The 21,525-nt window shown below is 42.6% G+C and overlaps 1 long non-coding RNA gene across 1 annotated transcript in view; it reads right to left on the reverse strand.

Annotated features, from left to right (window-relative positions):
• Positions 1-15,972, reverse strand: part of LOC122466714 — a 57,009-nt gene extending 41,037 nt beyond the window's left edge. The window contains exon 1 of the long non-coding RNA XR_006292446.1: positions 15,713-15,972. This is a non-coding gene — a long non-coding RNA (uncharacterized LOC122466714). The remainder of the gene's footprint in view (positions 1-15,712) is intronic.
• Positions 15,973-21,525: the final 5,553 nt, after the last annotated feature.

The raw sequence follows: 21,525 nt of genomic DNA on the forward strand, positions 1-21,525 counted from the left end.
ATAGCTCTTTTGCTTTGCTTTCTCTCTCTGAGGGCTATGAACAGTGTTTTGCCAGCAGTTACATGTTACCACACAGCTCTTTCTAAGCAAGCACCTTTATTCTTAAGGTAAAAGCTTTAAAGAGAAGACATGAAAAACACAATAAAAGCTCCTATACTCAATGCTAATAGCTTACCAGAGGTGATCAGTCAGTCTTATGGGGCCCTAGTAGGCCCAAGTCTATCCAACCGTTCTGCAAAGATTGGACAGGATCTTCTGTCCCAGGGGCCTCCATTTGCTGAATCAGAAAGAAGGCTGTGAGTCAGTTTAAACCAAGAGGAGTACCTGTCATTATGCAAGCCACTGCATTTAGCCGTATGGAGTGGAAATCTATCAACTTCATGAAAAACTGCTACTCTGAAACCAGTTTAAACCAAGCCTTTGTATAGCAAAAACCCCTTCTTGCTGTCTGGAAAACCCAGTTTGAACCTGTATATGCAAGTCTCCCCAGGGTGTGGTACATCTCTGGAGGTGTTTAAGGTGAATCGCTTAGGTTGTAATCAGCCATCTCCCCCACCCCGCCACTCTCCATCCCAGTTTTCAGTTCCTGGAGGAGCCGTGATAACCCTCCTGCCTGGAGTTGCATATAATCCCTGGCCCACAATGATACATAAACTTCATACAATGTGTTCCCCCAAATATTCCTGCAGTTGCAATATCTGTCACAATAATTTTATTAAATTTTATCTTGGTTCTAATTTAGTTTATAAGCATAGATCTGAGTATATCCAAGTTAACTGTAAATTTTATATAAATATTACTTTAAGACAGTGGTTCTCAACCAGGGATATGTGTACCCCTGGGGGTACTCAGAGGTCTTCCAGGGGATACTCAACTCATCTAGATCAGTGTTTCTCAACCTGGGAGTTGCCGCCCCTAGGGGACTCATGGGACAGGTTTGGGGTTGGGGGGGGTCACAAGTGCTGGCTGGCATTAAGGGTTGGCAAGCAGGACAACTGCCTGGGGTTCCATGCCACAGGGGGCCCTGCAAAGTTAAGTTACATGCTACTGCCCCAAGCGGTGGGGCTCAGGCTTCAGACAAATCTCACAAGTGAAAAAACAGGCTCAGGTCTCACACTGAAATGTAAGTACAATATTTATATTCCAGTTGATTTATTTTATAATGTTATGGTAAAGATGAAAAAGTAAGCAATTTCTCAGTAATAGTGTGCTGTGACACTTTTGTATTTTTAGGTCTGATTTTGTAAGCAAGTAGTTTTTAAGTGAGGTGAAACTTGGGGGTACACAAGACAGATCAGATTCCTGAAAGGGGTACAGTAGTCAGGAAAGGTGGAGAACCACGGCTTTAAAAATACTGAATGTATTTTGAAAAATCTTCATGTGAATTCAGTGCTCGTGAAAAGTCTATCCATTTATATGGCCCACATTGCTCTAGCCTCACACTCAGTAATGAGTTTATCTTCACAATACCCATGGGAGGAGGAAAGTATTACTAGTCCCCATTTTGTGGATGGAGACCTGAGGCCATTGTTTCCAATGGGAGCTGCTAGGCAATGAGCACTCTTGAAAATCTGGGCACTTTATTTGGTTCCCTAAATGGGAGTGGAGGTCTTCTGAAAATATGACCATAAGTGATCAGCCTAAGGTCACAGAGGAAGTCTGTGGAAGAGACATGAATGGAACCCAGATCTCCCGAGCGCCAGTCTTTCTGGTTTGACAATCCTAGAGACTGAAATCCTCTGTCTACAGTGTAGGTAGATCACTCACTGCCTTATCAATGTGCCTTGACCATGTTCTATTCAGCCAACACCTGAAGGAGAGATGTGACCTGAGAACCTCTTAATGCCAACTGGCAAGGTGGTGAAAAGGGGTTACAGGTATCTACTGAGTTTGGTGTGTACATTCTAGTTCACCAAATAATGTTGTGTGAGGTCTCAGTTAAAAGCCAGCATCACACTGGTCAGCAATAGCATTGCAAAATGCATGTGAAGATTTTGTGTAAGGAGTTTATGTACATATATTGAAAATTTGGTCTTAAAGTCTGTATCTGGGGCTCTAGCAAAGGTGAAAAACAGTTGTTGTTTTTTTGGTCAGACAAGGGATGTTCAGCCATCAATCTGTTTACTGGTCAATCGAGTATTGTCTCATTCACTATGTGTTTTCTATCACCAATTTGGACTGTATGCGAGTAAAGGATAGCAAGAATTTCAGAAAGAAACTAACAGGAAGGGAAAAACACCAGAGGAAGAGAACCTTGTCTTAAGGTGCACTTCTAAGGTTTACTTGACTATATTTGGGGGCAGAGAAGACAACTGGGCATCCCTCATCTAGGAAGTAAATGCACAGTGAATTTGCTTCATGAAAGTGGGATCTCAGCCATACTTGGCTGAAAATGTTGGAGAGAGCTTTGGGTGAGATCAGCTTCTTTAGACAATAGAGTAACTTGTTAATTAAAGTTTAACCCCTAGAAAGTGTGTTATGATTTTGTTTTGTATGTAACCATTTGTTTAGAATACTGTTACTCACAGTCACTTGAACTTTGATAATAGACTTATTCTTGATTTCACTATAAATATAATCCACATGCTGTGGTGTTAGGCAAAGGGATGGTCCTGAGAAGAATCTTAACAAGTTGGTGTGTATTGCTCCTTTAGGAACAGCAGGCCTGGTGATTCTATGAGTGTTCAGTGGATAAGGGACTAGATGCTGCAGTCAATGGTCTGAGGACTCAGGGGCTGGTGAGTGCCTATTGCTACCTGTACAGAGACAGTGAGCCCTGGAAGGCCGGGCTTGTGCTACTAGAGGCTGGTGGTTTCAGGGAGCTGATCCACATCAGGCACAGACAAGAATACTTCATGCTAAGGGCAGGCGGTGGTGAGTTGCCTCATAACCCTAGGCCCTGGGGAGCCTCATGAGATTAAAAATTCTCTGTATTATTTTCTCATTCTCTGAAGGAGACAGTATCATACTCAATTTATCTTCAGTCCATGCCATTTTTAAATACCCTAATCTACAAACTGTTAGTTATCCCTGATAGCATGCAGGTTTATTTTTTGGTTTTGGCATACTCTAGGGGATTACTGACTTGAATCAATAACTGCAACAGGTTCATTAATGCAGATCTAGGTAGTAATTGGTAGTAATAAATCTCGCAACTGCAGTCGTCTGTGCGTGGGTATCTTGAGACTAGCATTTAATTACTGTACAGTCTGTATTTTTTTTTAAATCTCCCCAAAGATTTTGTATGCTTGTCAGGTCAGAAAGCAGGCAGAGAAGTAATTTATAGCACTACCCAAGGAAAGGATAATCTAGACATGTCTGTGGACATTACTTAGCAAGAAAAAGTTTGCACTCTCTAAATTTCAGTGCCAATACCCAAGACACCAGTAATCAAGGGATAACATTCAGCAGTCAAGAGAACTCGGATTAAGCCCAGGGGCAACATTCCTAGGCTAACACAAATGGTTAATCTATCACTGCTGTGGATGGTCCCATTTTGCATATACTCAAACTCACATCTTCCATCAGGAAGCTGATGAATCCAAAGATGGGGATTACTGTTTTCTGAAGCAAATGCATTACATTACTTTGCATGGTGACACAAATGTGATAACCATACAGGCTTCTTCATTTACAACTTGATCTTAGCCAGTGCAGCCTGGCTCTGCTTTGCTGACAGCTGCAAAAGGGCACAGTGACAGAGCCATGCAGTGGTAGGAAGTCTAAACTGAGACACGTAGGCACTTTGGGATGCTAAGAACTACTCAAATGATCTTTTTTGAAAATGTAGGCTTATACCCATTGTACAGATTTTTTCATCCTTACATAAATTTGTTTAGAAAACAACCCAGTGCAGAGTTCATGTTAAATGCATGTTTTTAAACCATAGATTGAATACATTTTCAATTCCTCTTCAAATAAATCATTTGATCAGTTTCTATCATTAACCTCCTCCTGTCCCAATCCCCAACATTCTGCATTTGTCATCACTTTCTATCTTCCCTTATCAAGTTTCAGCCCATTATCATTCTTACACAAATATCTCCACTGCATTTAAGGGCTGGAGGATTAGCCCATATTGAAAAACTGATTCGGGACACTTTGTTTCTGAAATCTTTTCAGTGTCCACGCTCAGGTGGTTCTTAATTTAGATTTTTTTTCCCTTACACTGGTAATTTTCAGATCAATAAAATACATTATATTTAAGTGGATTTATGTACTTAATTTTACTTTAAAAATAAACTTTGATGGTATTCAATACTCTGGACATCATATAAATTCAAATACAGCCCACATGAGTACTCATCCCAACTTGACAGATAAATAAATACTCATCAGCAAATATAAAAAGGAGAGTAAAATAAACCCTCAGCTCATCCTTTCCCCAAAAGGCTGGAAGAAAAAGGTGGATTTTGCAGTATCCCTGAAAGAGTAATCCAGTCAGACACTGACAGGCCAAGTGGAGGACTAGTGAGTTTAAGAGTCAGGGAATCTTCCTAGAGAATGCTCTGCCAGCTGCTCCCAGCTGTTAACAGAGAGGGCACTCCTGCTCAGTCTCCACTGATCTCATCTGTAGCAGTATGGCAGCAGGAAAAAAAGATGATCACTCAGGTAACCAGCTCCCAAATCATTTAGGACTTTTAGGTTAACACCAACACCTTCCATTCTACCTGGAAATTGGTTTTTATGTGCTTGCAGCAGGAAACTCCATTTATGGGACCTGATTCTCAGGGCTTGTCGACAAAGGAATGTTTTACTAGTTACATGAATATAGTTAAATCAGTATAAACCCTCTATGGATGCTCTTATTCTGGTATATGACAGACTTTCTGGGGTTTAGCTTATACCCCTTGCCAAGCAACATACTCTAAAATGGAAAAAAAGGCACTCTTCTCTAAAGTGCTGATCTGGCCCCCCTCACCACAGTATCCGAGCATGGTCATCTTTAATGTATTTATCCTCACAACACCTCTGGGAGGCAAGGCAGTGCTATTATCCCCATTATTTCAAATGGCAAACTTAGACCCAGAGAGGCTAAATAACTAGTCCAAGGGCACACAGGAAATCTGTGCCTAAGCAGGGAATTATATCCAAATCTCCCAAGTCCTAGGCCAGTACTCCAACACTGACCATCTTTCTTCTATGCCAGGAGAGGAGTGTCTACACAGGGGTTATACTGGTATATTTATACTGGTTTACATGAATACCTTCCCTTATATATGGGAAACTTAAACCAGTACTCAAGCCTCATTTACACGGAGGCTGCTTTACATCATTCTGGCAGAGTAAAAGGGACCTTAAAGTGAGTATAAATATAATTAATGCCTACTTCAGTTCCCTTTTACAATGCCAACTGATGTATAATGGCCTTAGCATCGGCGACAATCATGCCCAATAAGTGGACTACCATGTTCTTCACCAGCTTGCATTTCTGAGTTATCTCAAAGCGTGGCCTCATGGAGCATGCAATATAGCAATCTAGAGGTGACAAAGGTATGCATAATTGTGGCTTGATCTACATCAGAGTGGAACAGGCACAGAGGAAAAAAAGACACGCTCTTGGACACAACTGCTCCCTGGGAATCCAGGAGCAGCTTAGGTGCTAACACACTTGAGCTGCGCACCTGTGTTACAAATGGCAGCCACACTTGGCAGCAAAAATTCCACAAACTCTTCCGGCTGCTCCCTGCAATGCAGCAGAATTTTGTCAGTCTGTTTTAAGATGCTGCCAGCTAGCCTTTATCCAACCTCCACCCCACCCCACCCCCACCCCAGTTCATACAGACAATATTATTCCTTACTACTGCTCCAGCTAGGTTTAGATGTGACGGACAGGTATGATTTCAAATTTATTTTGTCCACAATATGGCATACAAGGGACGACTTGATGCCAAAATCCATGGATTAATCCAGCCAGAATGAGATTCCTTAACTATCATACAGAACTAACACACACACACACAGGCAGTCCTAACTGTGAGGTTCATGAGAGAATCATTTCAGCCAAATCAAACATTGTTTATTTCCACTTTCTATCTGCAATGGGGACTCTATTCTACATAGGTTCTTCAACTATGGTCACCACCATGGTATCTCAGTGCCTTCTAACTGTACATTAAGCAACGTGACTACACATCTGTCAAATGTTGTTTGGAAACCCAGGACCAGTGCTAACTCCCCACCCCAATAGCTTAGGCACATCCTTTCCCAGAACTTCAGGCTTGTAGGCACCCTGGGTTTACAGTTTAACTCTTCAGGGGCACATGACATATGAAGCAAACAAACAGATGCACAGACCGACTTGGCAAAGGTTTCTACACATAGTTACTCTTTACTTAGATAGCACAGAAAATACACAAATTCCAACAAAAATAATAAAACTCTACATACATATCCTTGCCTCAGTTTCCTCCACAGCATGGGGAGTCTAACTTCACTTCCAGGTGTATGGAGCCTCATTTTCCATCCATGGTTTTGTTGGTATCTACCACTTATTTCTAACAGTGAAAACAAACACGATTTGATAGTCACAAGACAATGGATGGAAATACCCAGAGGGGCACTCCTTCCCTTGATTGACACTAATTAAAGATAGATAATCAGCTGAATTGCTCGTTGTTTTAGAATCTTTAAAATTTTAAATTGTTTATTGTGCCTGCTAGCGGCTCATTATCTGACAGCATGGCTGGGACGATTGCAACTAGTTAAAGTTCAATCATTTTCTTTTACCAATTGCAATTTTTTAAACAAGTCTCCAACTTGTGCAATTGGAGTTAAAAATATATGAACTACCTTTATTTACTTTCCTTCTTGCATGGTTTCCATTTGCCCTGTTACCATTATCCTATCTAGCAAACTGAAGAGGATGTTCCATTTAATTATCGCACAGGGCTATTTTTCTTCTTTTGCCACCTTGCTCACAAACTATGCCAAGCTTACGCCCAGATCTACAGTGCTCAAAGCATCCCAGTTATTCTCAGTCGTTTGCTGTTTTGTATGCTTTTCTTCTTTTTTAAGTCGTAATATTGCACCAGCTTCATTTCTGGTATGCTTTCAATGACTTCAAGAGAACTATACCAGAGATGAATTTGACTCAGTGTTTAACATTTATATAGCCCTTTTCATCCCAAAATATCTAAAGCTGCACAAACTTTATAGATGTAAGAATCAAGTTACCAGTCTCTGAAATGTGCTACCACTTGGACTGGAATGCACAGCTGTTGAATAATGCACAGCAATACTACACTGCCATACCAACAAGAACATGGCATCCAGCTGAAACGGCAGAGGGGAGGTTAGCAAGGAAGAATATAATTACACGGACTGGAATTTGGTCAGGTCACCTGCATTAACATGAAAAGCAGCATGGAATCTTTAATCATTAAGACTTCACTTTTATGTCTCAAGGTATAAATATTGTTTGCTGTTTTCATTGATAGGTGAAACAAACCATTAGCTGCACAATGGGAGCGTTTCCTGAGTAAGCGCACAAAAGGCCTCTCTTCTCCACTCACTTTAGTGATTCCAATACAATCTGGCACGAGAGTGAAACAACTATAGCGCCCAGAGCCCTTTAGTATACTGTATGTATCTTGAGATTATTAAAATAACATTCAAGTAAATGGAAATGCTTTTATTTCCAGGAGATTCCAAAAACCAGGTTTAATTTGAGTTCAAAAATCATCTTTCATCTAGTGTCAAAACTAAAATGCAAGAGCTGAGGAAGATGCCAGCAGCTTATTGAAAGACGTGTTTATGAAATAAAATCAAATGACAGGGAAAACATTCCAGCTGCTCCTAAACCAGCAAACACCTATGGTCACAATTCTTGGAGTCTCTATACTATTGGACTAGTCATACCAGCCATACCTTTCGAAGGGAAACTTAAAACCTCCAAGGGATTGTGGCAAGCTTCTGGATCTTTGCCACTCAACACTGAGTATTCTTGGCAAGGATGATAACGGCACTTGTCCCAAATAAGGAGACATCCAGAAACTGGGTTGTCTCTGCATTTCACAAGCCAGGCAGTTCTGCCAAAACTCACAGAGCAGACAGCTGAGGGGAAAATCTCCCAAAACATAAGGAACAACCTAGAGTTAACTTATGATTTTTTCTGTCTGGCCACTATCGGCCAGTATCTTTATAAAGCAATGATGATAGGCAGCAAGCATAACACATCTGATGAAAGATTTAAAATCTTGTATGATGGGTAAGACTAAAACTCAGCAAATGCACAAACATTTAACACACAAACAGTGCTATTAGGAGAATCCACATCTTATATTTGTCATATTTTATACCAAACAAAGTAACTATTACAATTTTTCTTCCTTACATTCTGAGCGCCTTAGAGGACAGGTGTTTATGCTACAATAATTAATAAGTTAAGATGATCAGACATGGTAGTTTGTTTCTCAAAGCTACGGGATACAGCATGACTATTTATTTATTTATTTTTAAATAAGTATATACTTAAGTACAGGGACTTCTTATAAACAATTAGGGTCTGATGTTCATCTGGTGTAAGTTTGCATAACTCCATGACTTCAGTGGCGCTAGAGTAGTTTATATTAGCTTAGGATCAGACCTTTAGGATCCAGAATTGCTATCTATGAATTTACCATGGGAGTGAATACATCAGCCATCCAATTATTTAGGTGTTAGAATTAAAAACTTAAGAGGGTTCTTACCATGGGTTCTATTCCAAACATATGGATGTCATAAATTACCCCATCTCACTGTTCGATTAAAGATCCAAGAAAAATAAATGACCCCTAGAAGAAAGACATGGGCCCATTACCCGATTCCACCTTCCATGGCAATCAGCATATGACATGACTGGTTTTGTGAGGATATTTGAACTGTTTCTTTAAAACTATAACAGGAAATCAGGCAGGAGGGAGGCAGAAACTCTAATCTGAGGATGGGGGGACAGGGGCGGAGAAAAGAGAGTAATGTTATATAGATAATACTATTTTCTTTAATCTAATAATCAGATACTCAGTTTGGAGTTAAAGGGAAAATAATGGTACACCTCCACTCTGATACACTGTAGGCAGCAATACGTTCCATGAATGTAGCATTCAGCTCAGTAACAAAAACAAAAACCTAATCAGCAGGCAGGATTAGGACAATATTTATTGCAGTTAAAAACTGATCTTGGATTTTCTTGTTCCAAGACTTCTAGAGTCAATGCAGAACATCTCTCTGACACCTGCTCCTTTAGCTTTTTGTGACTAGGTTAGGAAGCAAATACTTCCCTTACATACAGCTGAACCTAAAATGCTCCCTCCATAGCACCAGGCTGCCAGCTCTGATCACCATTAAAAAAAATAAAAATAAAATAAATCTACGTTTCTCAAGCCAGGCTCAGAACTTACCAAAATGGTTCTCTCAAACACTGCATGGTGGTTGAGGAAGATGGACATGACTGTTGTGGTTATTACCGTTACACAGTCAGTTCCCTTTGTTGTCCTATAGCAAATACAGTGTGTAAGGATCCAAGTAGCCTCCCCTCTAAAAATCAAAGTAAGGAATATTTTGGTTAAAAAAAAAAAAAAACACACACCACAACAAGAAAACCTCTACATTTTGGTTATTTCCTCTTAAGCACTCTGAGTAAGAATCAAAACATTTTGCTTTCCCCAAAATATAAACAAACAAATAATTAAAAAAAACAAACCAGTGGAATTGTGGAAAATATAAATTGCCTTTTATTAGCGATTTCCAAGGGCTCACATTCAGCAACGCACTCTCTAGAGCCCCATCTGTGCACTGAACAGCTGCATTCCCAAGTTGCACACTGTACGATTCAAAGCCATGGCACAAGTTTTAAAATGTTATTCTTCTGACTCTCCATTGCCCGCACAATGGTGCTGCCAGCAGACTTGTGACCTTCCAGCTCTGACGCTGTGCCCAATGCATCAGTGGAAGAACAGTTTGATGGGCTCTCTGGTATGTGCCCCGGCTGTCCCACCAGTGACATTCTGAGGGGACAGAGAAGGCAAAACACAAAGCCCCTTGATGATCTGAGGAAGAACTGGCTATCCTGGGATGAGCTGCAACAGATGAGGAAGTAATGAGAGCTGCAGATGACAAGAGTAAAGGAAAGACTGAGGTTGCAGAGGAAGATGGAGAAGAGAAGACTACGGGGGGAATTCACAAGAGGATGAGATGAGAGATAAAGGCTGTGTCTAGAGTCAGAGGACCTGAAGTGCCATAACAGTGGCTCTCAACCGTTCCAAACTACTGTACCCCTTTCAGGAGTCTGATCTGTCTTGCATACCCCCAAGTTTCACCTCACTTAAAAGCTACTTCTTTACAAAAATCAGACATAAAAATACAAAAGTGTCACAGCACACTATTACTGAGACATTGCTGACTTTCTGATTTTTACCATATAGTTATAAATAAATCTATTGGAATATAAACATTGTAATTACATTTCAGTGTATAGTATATAGAGCAGTATAAACAAGTCATTGTCTGTATGAATTTTTAGTGTGTATTGACTTTGCTAATCCTTTTTATGTAGTCTGTTGTAAAACTAGGCAAATGTCTAGATGAGTTGATGTACCCCCTGGAAGACCTCTGTGTACCCCCATGAGTACACATACCCCTGGTTGGGAACCACTGGAGTAAGAGATCTATGAGTAAAACTGGGCCCAATCTCAGTCTATCAAACCAGTAATTGACAAGTTTCATGCTACCATGGGAAAATGACACTAGGGACAAGCCAAACACCAGAGCCCAACATTGTCTTCCACCCGCCTCATTCAAGTACTTAACAGTCTAGTGATGCCTAGTCTATGTCTTGTACACCTTTGAGGCTGCTCTCCTCTTCACAATCCTCTTTCCACTCCTTAACCACTTTCTACTAGGCCATCATCTAGTTCATGCTACTCCCGTTATTTAGAAATTACAGATCCCTGGTATACATATCTCTACTTTCTATCTTCTGACCTCCAGCTGTACTGTTCATGATACAATATGTGCCGTCATATTTACTGATCAACTACAAGGAGTATAGCTGAAATTCTGAGTCTCCAAAAGAGCTACAACAATAAAAATAAGTATATCATAATAAATTAAATTTCCATGAGTCTCTCTCATCTCCTCCAACTCCTCCCACAGTGCACTGCAAGCAGCAGAGACCCTGAGGAAAAGAGCCTGTAATCAAAGACTGTGCATATGTACTGCAATACAAAGGAGATGAATTAAGGTAGCCATGGCAACCTTGTTCTGACATTTTCAAACTTTTGAATGCTTGACTTTGCAACCTTAATAATATCATTGTAATATTTCTGAATGTAATACATATTGTGAAAGCGTGTGTGTATGCCCCCCCTCCCCGCCCAACACTCCCCTTCTGTTACAGTCTATTCATAGTCTTACACAGTCCTCATCACTCTAGTATCTCAGTACCTTCCAGGAATGCATTAGAACAGGGGTTGGTAGTCTTTTTCTTTCTGAGGCCCCCACAACGTGCTATAAAAACGTCATGGCCCACCTGTGCCACAACAAGTGTTTTTCTGCATATAAAAGCCCAGGCCAGCATAAGGGGATAGCAAGTAGGACAACTGCTCTGAGTCCCACACCATAGCAGGGGCCCCACAAAGCTAAGTTGCTCAGGCTTTGGTTTCAGCCCCTGGGTGGTGGGGCTCAAGGCCTCTGGATTCAGCCCTGCACGGTGGTGCTTCAGCTTTTTGAGGCTAATGCCAGCTCTGGTTGGTGGTCCCCCGACATCTTCTCGTGGCCCCACAAGGGGCCACAGCCCCCTGGTTGAGAACTGCTGCATTTGGAGATGTGACTAGCATCTAGCACGTGTGATTCATTCTCTTTCTTTCTCTCTTCCTCTCCCCAGCAGGAAATGGAGTGGGAATTAAGGCTAGAGCCTCATGTGATATAAATCAGTGTAGATCCATTTACTTCAGTGGGGCTATGCCTGATCTACACCAGCTGAGATTCTAGCTCACAGGGATATATGTTTGTTTATGGATTTTATGGGGGTCAAGAACATTGATGATTGTTCAGGAACTCTTACTTTATCATACTTGAAGGATACAAGTGAAAACCGGTATCTATTGCACTTGCCATAGCAAGACCATAAATTCACACAATTTTGCTGTCTTTTGTAATGTATGTATGTAATGCTTCTGCTGTTCAGATAATTTTCTCAACAAGATTTCCAGTCACATGATGAAAAACAAAGTAGCCAGTAAGTTTTCCATTCTAGCCACTAACCTAATAATAATAGGCAAATAACTATAAAACACCAGTTTGATACTACACTTCTTTTTTTACACGAATTATGGGTTCAGTTCTGGCATTCATGTCTTGACTAGTACTAATTTATGTGAGTAATATAATAATAATAAGTGTCTTAGCAAGCACTTTTCATCAGTAGAATTCGAAGCTCATTAAAAAAAGAGGTCAGTATCATTATCCCCACTTTACAAATGTGGAAACTGAGGCACGGGGGAGGGAGAGAAGAGAAGTGATTTGCCATGTGTCAGCCAGCCAGGAAGTGGCAGAAATAAGAGTAGAACCCAGGTATCAGGAATCTCTATCCACTAAGCTACACTGTCTCATTACAGCCCATGGGAGTACTCAGACAAGTAAGTGCTACTAAGCGTAAATAAAGATATGCACGACCAGGCCTATCAAAACTATAGGCTTTGAATAATCTGCACATTTAAAAAAAATACAATATGTAAATTTAAACATGAAAATACAGTTTAGAGAGGTCACACTATTCGCAAAGACAGGAACAACTGGTTGGCTGCTACCCAGGTGGATAAAACTTGATTTAATGATTAAATACAGATTTTTTAAAAAAATAAATAAACCTATCTAAAATCAATTTTGAAATGATGACAACCTATGTTAAGGCCTAATCTTACTGTAATCTATTAAAAATCACTTAAATTAAATACCAAAAAAAATTAAGCAGTTACATTTGCTGCTAAGTTTTAAAGAAGGTCAAACCACTGAACTGGTGGAAGTCACTGTCTAAACACCAGAAACCAGCATTTGTTGAAGTACTAAACCAGCTTTTGACAGCAGTGGCCTCTTCTGCAGTTGCAGGGAGAATATTTTCTTCATTTCAGTTAATTCAACAAGTTCATTTCCATGACTAGCTCATTCAAAGTTTAGAAACCATCTGGGAGTTGAAAAGCTGGAAAGCTCGTTTTCCCTCTACAAATCTATGAATAAAAACTAGGTGAGAGAGGATGAGATCTACTAGTTCGAAAATCTTGCAAGGCACAACTTTTCAACAGTGAGGGTAAATAACCATTGGAACAACTTAGCAAGGGCTGTTGTGCGCTCTCCATCATTGGACATTTTTAAATCAAGGTAGGATGTTATTCTAAAATGAATTCATTCAGGGAGGTCCTATTGCATGTGTTATGCAGGACGTCAGTCTAGATGATCACGGTCGTCCCTCTGACCTTATAATCTATGAATTCATAACATATTTTGTAATGATTTCCCCCTATGGTTACACAAATGGATGAGGTTTTCCCATTATTCCAATGTGATATCTGTGTTTAGATCCTTTTCCCATAAAGGCAGTCTTAACCACCAGTAAGAATTCATTACACCATGTGGAGGTCAAGCCCTCTGAGGTGGCCTTTCCTGGAATTAGTGTTTCTATCCTCATTAACGGTCTCCTGAAACTTGGGTTTCCTACATGAGAAATGAAATAATGCTATAAGCTTGAGATGGTATATTAAATAGCCCCCATGAGTTCCCTAATGGTATTAATTTCCATAATTATATCATTATGGAATAGCTGCTTATTGGTGTGTACCCCTTTTTCCTCCCATACATTAGTATGTCAGATTAGATAACCCCAGCTGAAATTCTGGATTGTTTCTGATGAGTGGAAGTGGGGAAGGGAAGGAGCTCCCTCTTACACTTTGGATAAGGCTTTTGATACAGGTAATTATGATGTCTGGAGTATTTCCCTTTTGTGTTGGTCTAAATCTTTAAGGTAAAAAACAACTTTTTTTTTTTTTTTTTAACTGCACCAGCTCCTTTAGGCCCTGCCTTCCCCAAAACAGGACTGCCTTCCATCCACCATAATTACTGCACTGGCCCCTTTGCATCACTCCTGTGGTATAAAGGAGTCTGTAAGGGTATGTCTATACGCAGGCAGTGATCGATCCAGCGGGGGTCGATTTATCGCGTCTAGTCTAGATGCAATAAATCGACCTGCGAGCGCTCTCCCGTCGATTCCTGTACTCCACCACTGCAAGAGGCTCAGGCGGAGTCGATGGGGAAGTGGCAGCAGTAGACTCACCACAATGAAGACACCGCGGTGAGTAGGTTTAAGTATGTCGACTTCAGCTACGTTATTCACGTAGCTGAAGTTGTGTAACTTAGATCGATCCCCCTCCCAGTGTAGACCAGGCCTAAGAGTGCCACTGAGGATTTCTGCAGCATGGCTATCGCAGAGATGGCATACCTCATTTTATGCCATCATCACAGCTGGTGTGCTGGAGATGCAGCCACAACATACTATGTTTCAGGAGCCCACAGCCAGCACAAAAGCCCCATGGAGACTATGACAAGCCAGCACAGTTTAGAGTAGTGGTTTTTAACCTGGGGTGCATGCACCCCCTGGAGGTGTGAGATGCCCCTTCTGGGGGTGCGAGACATGCCAGGTTTTTTTAGAAGGTAAATCATCAAAAACACAAATTAAGCACAGGCACCTAAGTACAACTACTTTGTTTCATCAAACCTATGTATTTATTATTATACATTTTTAACGATTATTGTAATATACAAACAAAAATATATCTAGGTTTAAAGAACTGACCTACTTCAACGATTTTTTATAAGGGGTGTGAGAACATATTTTGAGAACCAAAGGGGAGCAGGCTGCAGTAAAGGTAAAGAATCACTGGTTTAGAGCTACCTTAAGGCCTCCCGGAATCCTTGGCTGGCTCAAAGCTGACATGGCCAGCCCCATATTAGCTTCCTGGCCCCCAAGGGTAGGTGAGTGTGAGGTGCAGAGTGGAATACACTATGTGACAGCCCTCCTTACCTGACTAATTGCTTGTGTGAGGCCACTACATGCCAGTAGAAGTCAGAGCAGCCATTAGGCTGCTCCAGTTTTCGGGGGTGGGGGGCAAGGCAGTTTGCCTCCCAACCTGCCCCAGGGTCAGGGGAAACAAAAAGGTGGCTTAGCATCAGCTCTGTCTCCCTACCCCTACTAATCAGCTGCACCTCTGGAATAACTGAGATACATGGCCTAGAAGAATAAAAGATAACAATGGGGCTGATGCACTTTGAAGGATCATTATGCAACTGCATATGCAAAAGATGTGGAGATTTGAGGAGAAAATGGGCCTAATGTGCCACTGTGTTATGCCACTGAAACTGAAGTGACTGAATCAGGCCCTTCAATGTTTGCTTTAAATTGAATGGCTCTGTGAAGGGACATGTACTGAAAGTGGGAGAAGAGGGGCTTCTACTCAGGCTCCAGATCCATTTATATACACTGAGCCTGATTCACCACTGCTGGACCCTCCTCTCGCTCACAGTTTGGGTTGTGAAGGCATCACTAAAGGAAGAAACAGTGAGGAATATCCCAGCTCCTTCTCCTGGGATCAGGGAGAAAAACAGAGGCTCTGGAGCAGACACACAACATTGCTATTCTCCGGGACATCACAACATAGATCCAGTAGCCAGGACATTCTCTTACCTTACAGGGGCACTGTGTTCAAGAAAGAATCACCTCCAATGTCCCGGGTACTTTCTGGTTCCAGAAGAAGCTGTCAGAACCTGCTTGCTGTTAGGAGTTTCCATTTTGAATCACATGGTTGAGCCTGGGGGGCCCTTAAGCAGCCTCTTAGGCTATGTCTAAACAACAATGTAAGACTAGGGTTAGTGGAACTTGAGTCAGCTGAGCCATGTCAGGGAACCATGGGTTTGAGCATCTACATTGCATTTTAACCCTAAAGTTAAGAACTTCCTGACCCATGCTCAAACCAAAGGCTCTGGCATTCACACTGCAGTGCATATACCTGAGACTAAGTAAGGGTATCCTAAAGTGCCTAGCACCTGCCTCCCAGTGTTGACACTCTAGCCCTAGGAACACAGTGCACTGTGGGAAAACTCTACTGCCTACTCTGTTTCCTAACCATGGTGGTGCTATTGATGGGACTCAGGTGTCCACAAGGAGCCCATGAGTACATAAGCTGCCTAAATAGCTGCTTTGGTGGCTGTCTCAGTAGAATGGCTGCAGTTGGAGAAGGCTGTATACTGGACTACCACCTAATCTGAGAATGGGGCTCTCCAGCTCTCAGCTTAATCACAGTGGCAGGAAAATGCCCATGGGCACCTGTTCTGAGGATAACTAGGACATGTGTCTCCAGGGCTGTCAAACTATTAAAACAAAAGTTTGCAATTCTTAATTTTCAAAATGGGATGGTCTGTGAAAGTGTTTTTGTTTGGTTGTTTTTTCATTTATTTTTGTGCATTTTGTTTTGAAGTTTGACATGAATGACAAAACACACACACACACACACACACACACACACACACACACACACACACACACACACACACACACACACACACACACACACACACACACACACACACACACACATACATTGCTGGCTGCAGAGCAGTGTAGTGCATCCCCAGGGCTTGGGGTACAGTGTACTCCAGAACACAGGGGGAATCCCTTATCCCTGCCCCCACCACACCCTGGGAAGCTACGGGGAGGTTTTGGGGCTGGCTCCCACTCACCACCCTCACAGTACATACAGCCCCAGGGAGGAAAAGGGGCAGAGAGCAGAGCAGGGACTTAGTGTCACCCTGCAGGGATGGGAAGCAGCAGAGCCCCTGGCTCAGCATGGCTGGGGAAGGGATGATCCCCAACACCCTAGCACTTCCCACCTTTGCTCCCTGCTCCAGGCAAGCTCTGTGCAGCAGTGAGGAGGAGCCAGAGCAAGAAGCGGGAGCGTGCTCAGCGATGCAATAATGACACTTCCTACTGCTGCATTGGCTACCTGCGGCGCTGCTCCTCTGCTATTGGGAACTCTAGGATACATCTGGAGCACGTCTGGGACCCGAGTCAAATCGGGACTGTATGCACACAGCAAAGCAAGAAGGCTCAGATCCTAGGTCCCAGCTGAACAGGTGCTCGGACCCTCCAGCCCTGCAGGGTCCTGGGTCCGAGCCCTAGGTTACAACAATTGGTTTATGGACGCAAGGAAGGTTTGACTTGAGCCCGGGTTCAAGCCTGGGCTTATATTGCTGTGTACACATCCCCGATGTGGCCTAAACTCAGCACTGTAGCCTCCCATTGCAGTAAATGGCAAACTGCAAAACGGTTTGTTTTTCTTGCTCTTTTCTTCTGCTTTCTCTACTGCTCTTCAGTGGAACGTAGTTTTGCCTTCCTGCTGGCCTTGAGAAGGCTAAAGTAGTATACTGCATTTAATAAAAATACAAAGGTCCTGATTCAGGAAGCACTAACACACCTGCTTACGTATGCTTGCGAGTCATCCACCTCTGAGGTGCACAAAACTGGAACATCTAGGCTGACCCTAATCCCATAAAACTGGACAGCTGGCAGTGTGTGCTGAGTACCCTTGCAGATTTCCCAGGGCAGCTACCACAAAAAAGGAGGACAAGACTGGGAAAACCTGGACAGGTGACAACTCTAGCTGGCCTCTTGACAGGAGATATTACTCCATGCACAAAGATAAGCACAGGCATGTTTGCAAGATCAGCCAAAAGCCATTGGGCCTGGAGCACGGACAAGAGGAGGGGAATGATAGGATGAAGCACAAGGAAAGCAGAACCAGGGACTGGAAAACTGGAGCCTAGGCACTTGGCAGTTGAGTTCAGGTTATGACTCTGAAATGGCTGCAGCACCTGTACACAAGCTAAAATAACAAAGGTTTGCTTTTCCTGCTTCACTACTCCCCCTTGTATTTAAGGCTATCAGTGCTACTGTATGTATTGGTAAGTTTGTGATCACTGGGGATTGTTACATCAGAAGTGATAAAGCTATCACTGTAATACATCACTTCATATATTAGTCATGAAGGATGATCCAAAACAAACAAACAAAAAGATCCATGGGTTTCATATCAGCTTTTGTCCTGTGGTACTGGGACAGTATATAGCAGGGAGCATTGTTTTACGTCAGAGCAATTTAAATCTCGGATTTTTAATGATGATTTAAATTAGCAATTTAATTTTAGTTGTGGTTTGCATTTGTTCTTTTTAGTTATTTTCCTCAAAAAAGATTGAGCCTCATTGGTTGGTAACCATTAAAACATGTTGATTTGCAATTAAATATATTCTTTACACTACATTCAGTAGTTCTTTCTGCTAGTAAGAAGGATAAACTATATATATATGCATTTATTTAAGGAAGTGTATAGATTAATTTACATTTATTCTGATTCTTAATTTTAATCTACTACTATTTTAGAAAATGGTGAATTATACATTTCATATTTACCAGACAATTAATTTTTTTACTTATGATTTGTATCAAGCTCTATTTGGATGGAAATTCAAATGTAATTGAAAATGCACAAAAACAGCATTTTTAAAATTTAGTAAATAAATACTTTCAGTGTGACAGAAACAAGGAAAAATGGATCAAGCAGTCTAGAAAAACATGTTTTGCATTTAAATCTAACTTATTCAACAACGGAAGTATTAGTTATACTTAGTGAATTGAACTGATTGTTTCTGGTCGCTATGTCTTTCAAGATTTTAGAACTAATAGATCTCATCCTCTCATGCCACCTTTTCACTCATACATTCACAGAGGAAAACAATCTCTCATGCTTTTAAAACTCCCAGCTGGTTTCTTAACATTGAATGAATTATTCATTGAACTCAACTAGTTGAATAAACTGAAATGAATAAAATACTCTCTCTGCACCTGCAGAAGAGCCTATTGCTGTCAAAAGCTGGTTTTGTACTTCAGCAAACTCTTGTTCCTGTTGCTTAGCTTGTAATTTCTACCAGTTCAGTTGTTTGACTTTCTTTAAAACTTGCCACCAAACATATACTGCTTACTATTTTTTGTATTTAATTTAAATGATTTTAATATAAGTTTAGGCCTTAATATAGGTTGTCAATTTCAATTTTAAATGTTTTTTTTTTAAATAAAACTATTTAAATAAAAAAATCAACTAAAAAAATCATTGAGCCTTTTCCACCTTGGTGTAGATACAGGGCAAAAAACAAACAAAACCCCTAGGGATGAGGGGTTTGTGTGATGGTTGTCATTGTGGTATAACCCTGGGTCTTGAGCCTGAGAAATCTAGAGTTAAAAGGAGAAGGGGCACATTTTGTTACAGTTAAGTCAATAACAAAACTCTCATTGACTTCAATGAGGCCAGGATTTCACCCTGAATCTCTACAACTTGAGCTAAAGACACAGGATTTAGCTGGGGACTGGAACTCACTTCCTCTAAGGACCAGGAACAAGGAGGGATGCAAAAATACTAACAATAAGTTAGGTTTGCGAGCGGATGGGGGGAAACCTATTTCTATCTAATACATTGAATAATTTCATCCACTAGTTAAGCCTAGTAAATCTATTACAATCTATTGTACAATCTACAATCTATTGTAATGTTGGATGGTTGAGAGGTTGGATGCTTTGTCATGTAAATTCCAATCAGACAAAAGACCAAAGAGTTGCCTTCTATCTAACATACTTGAGTTTCCAGAAAACATTAAGATTTTCATTTACAAGTCAGTGTTCTACACACATTCCTGCCAGTTCCAGACCTTTATTTTCCTCATTCTTGGGGCTTATTTTCTCTCTCAACTACGTATTAGATAAATATAATACAGCTAGAAAGTGATGGTCCAATTTCATCTATGTAGGGAGAAGTGTTTCACACCAATTTTTAAATGAACAACATGCAGTATATGACTTGCAAGATTGTGTAGGGTATAGCAGTGGTTCTCAACCAGGAGTCCGGGGCCTCCTAAGGGCGGGACCATGAGCAGGTTTCAGGGGGTCCACCAAGCATGGCCAGCATTAGACTCACTGGGGCCCAAGGCAGAAAGCCAAAGCCCCACAATGCATGACTGCAGCCCACCATTGCGGGCTGAAGCCAAAGCCTGAGCAGCTTCGCTTTGCGGTGCCCCCTGTGCAATTGCCCTGCTTGCTACCCCTTAACTCCGGCCCTGGCTTTTATATTCAGAAAAACAGTTGCGGCTAGGGTTGCCAACTTTCAATTGGCACAAAACCGAATACCCTAGCCCTGCCCCCTTCCCCAAGACCCCACCTCTTGCCCTGCCCATTCCCAAAGACCCTGCCCCCCACCAACTACATTCACCCTCCCTCCGTGGCTCGCTCTCCCCCACCCTCACTCACTTTCACTGGGAGGGAGTAGGGGGTGGCTCTAAATTGGGGTGTGGTCTATGGGGTGGGGCTAGAAATGAGGGGCTCAGGGTGCAGAAGGGAACTCCAGGCTCAGGATGAGGGATTTGGGGTGCAGGAGGGGGCTCCAGGTTGGGGCTGACGGATTCAGAATGTGGGAGGGGGCTGCAGGTTGAGGCAGGAAGTTAGGGTCTGGGAGGGATGAGGGCTCTGGGCTGGGGGTGCTGGCCCTGGGGTGGGGCTGGGGATGCAGGAGGGGGCTCCAGGCTGGGGGGTGAGGCCAAGGGATTCAGAATGCGGGAGGGGACTGTGGGTTGAGGCAGGGGGTTGGGGTGCAGGAGGGGTCAGGGCACTAGGGGTTCAGGGTATGGGAGGGGGCTCTGGGCTGGGGCAGGGAGGGTGATGGCTCTGGGCTGGGGGTGTGGGCTCTGAAGTGCAGGAGGGGGCTCCAAGTTTGGGGATGCTCCGGGCTGGGGTGCAGGGCTGGGTATGGGCTCTGGGCTGGGACCAGGGATGAGGGTGCAGGAAGGGGCTCAGGGCTGGGGCAGGGGACTGGAGCATGGGCTTACCTTGGGCAGCTCCCTGTCAGTGATGCAAAGGCAGGATTCCTGCCTGTCCTCAGGCATTGCGCTGTGCCCCAGAAGCGGCCAGCATGTCCAGCTCCTAGGCGGAGCGGGGCCAGGTGGCTACGCAGTGCATGCTGCTTGTCTGCAGGCACCGCCCCCCCCCAGCTCCCTTGGCCATTCCTCGCCAATCGGAGTGCAGAGCCAGTGGTCGGGGCAGGGGCAGCTCTCGCCGTGGAGCCTCCTGCCCCAGGACAGGTAGGGATTAGCCTGACTTGGCTCCAAAGCACCGCCAACCAGACTTTTAATGGCCCGGTCGGCAGTGCTGACTGGAGCCGCCAGGGTCCCTTTTCGACCGAGTGTTCTGCCTGAAAACCAGACACCTAGTCAGTGGCACAGCGGGGCCATGGCATTTTTTTATAGCATGTTGGGAGAGCCTCAGAAAGAGAAAGGTTGCCTGGGATATAGGATGTTCAGAGACATGTGACATGCAGCCCCTCTCCTTTCTATGGAGGCCTAAGGATATTAGTTAGCTGAGTGGTTTAAATATTTACTTACACATTTGTCCCAAGTCCACTAAGC

Source organism: Chelonia mydas, chromosome 7, assembly GCF_015237465.2.
Source record: "Chelonia mydas isolate rCheMyd1 chromosome 7, rCheMyd1.pri.v2, whole genome shotgun sequence".
In the NCBI taxonomy this organism is placed as follows: Eukaryota; Metazoa; Chordata; order Testudines; family Cheloniidae; genus Chelonia; species Chelonia mydas.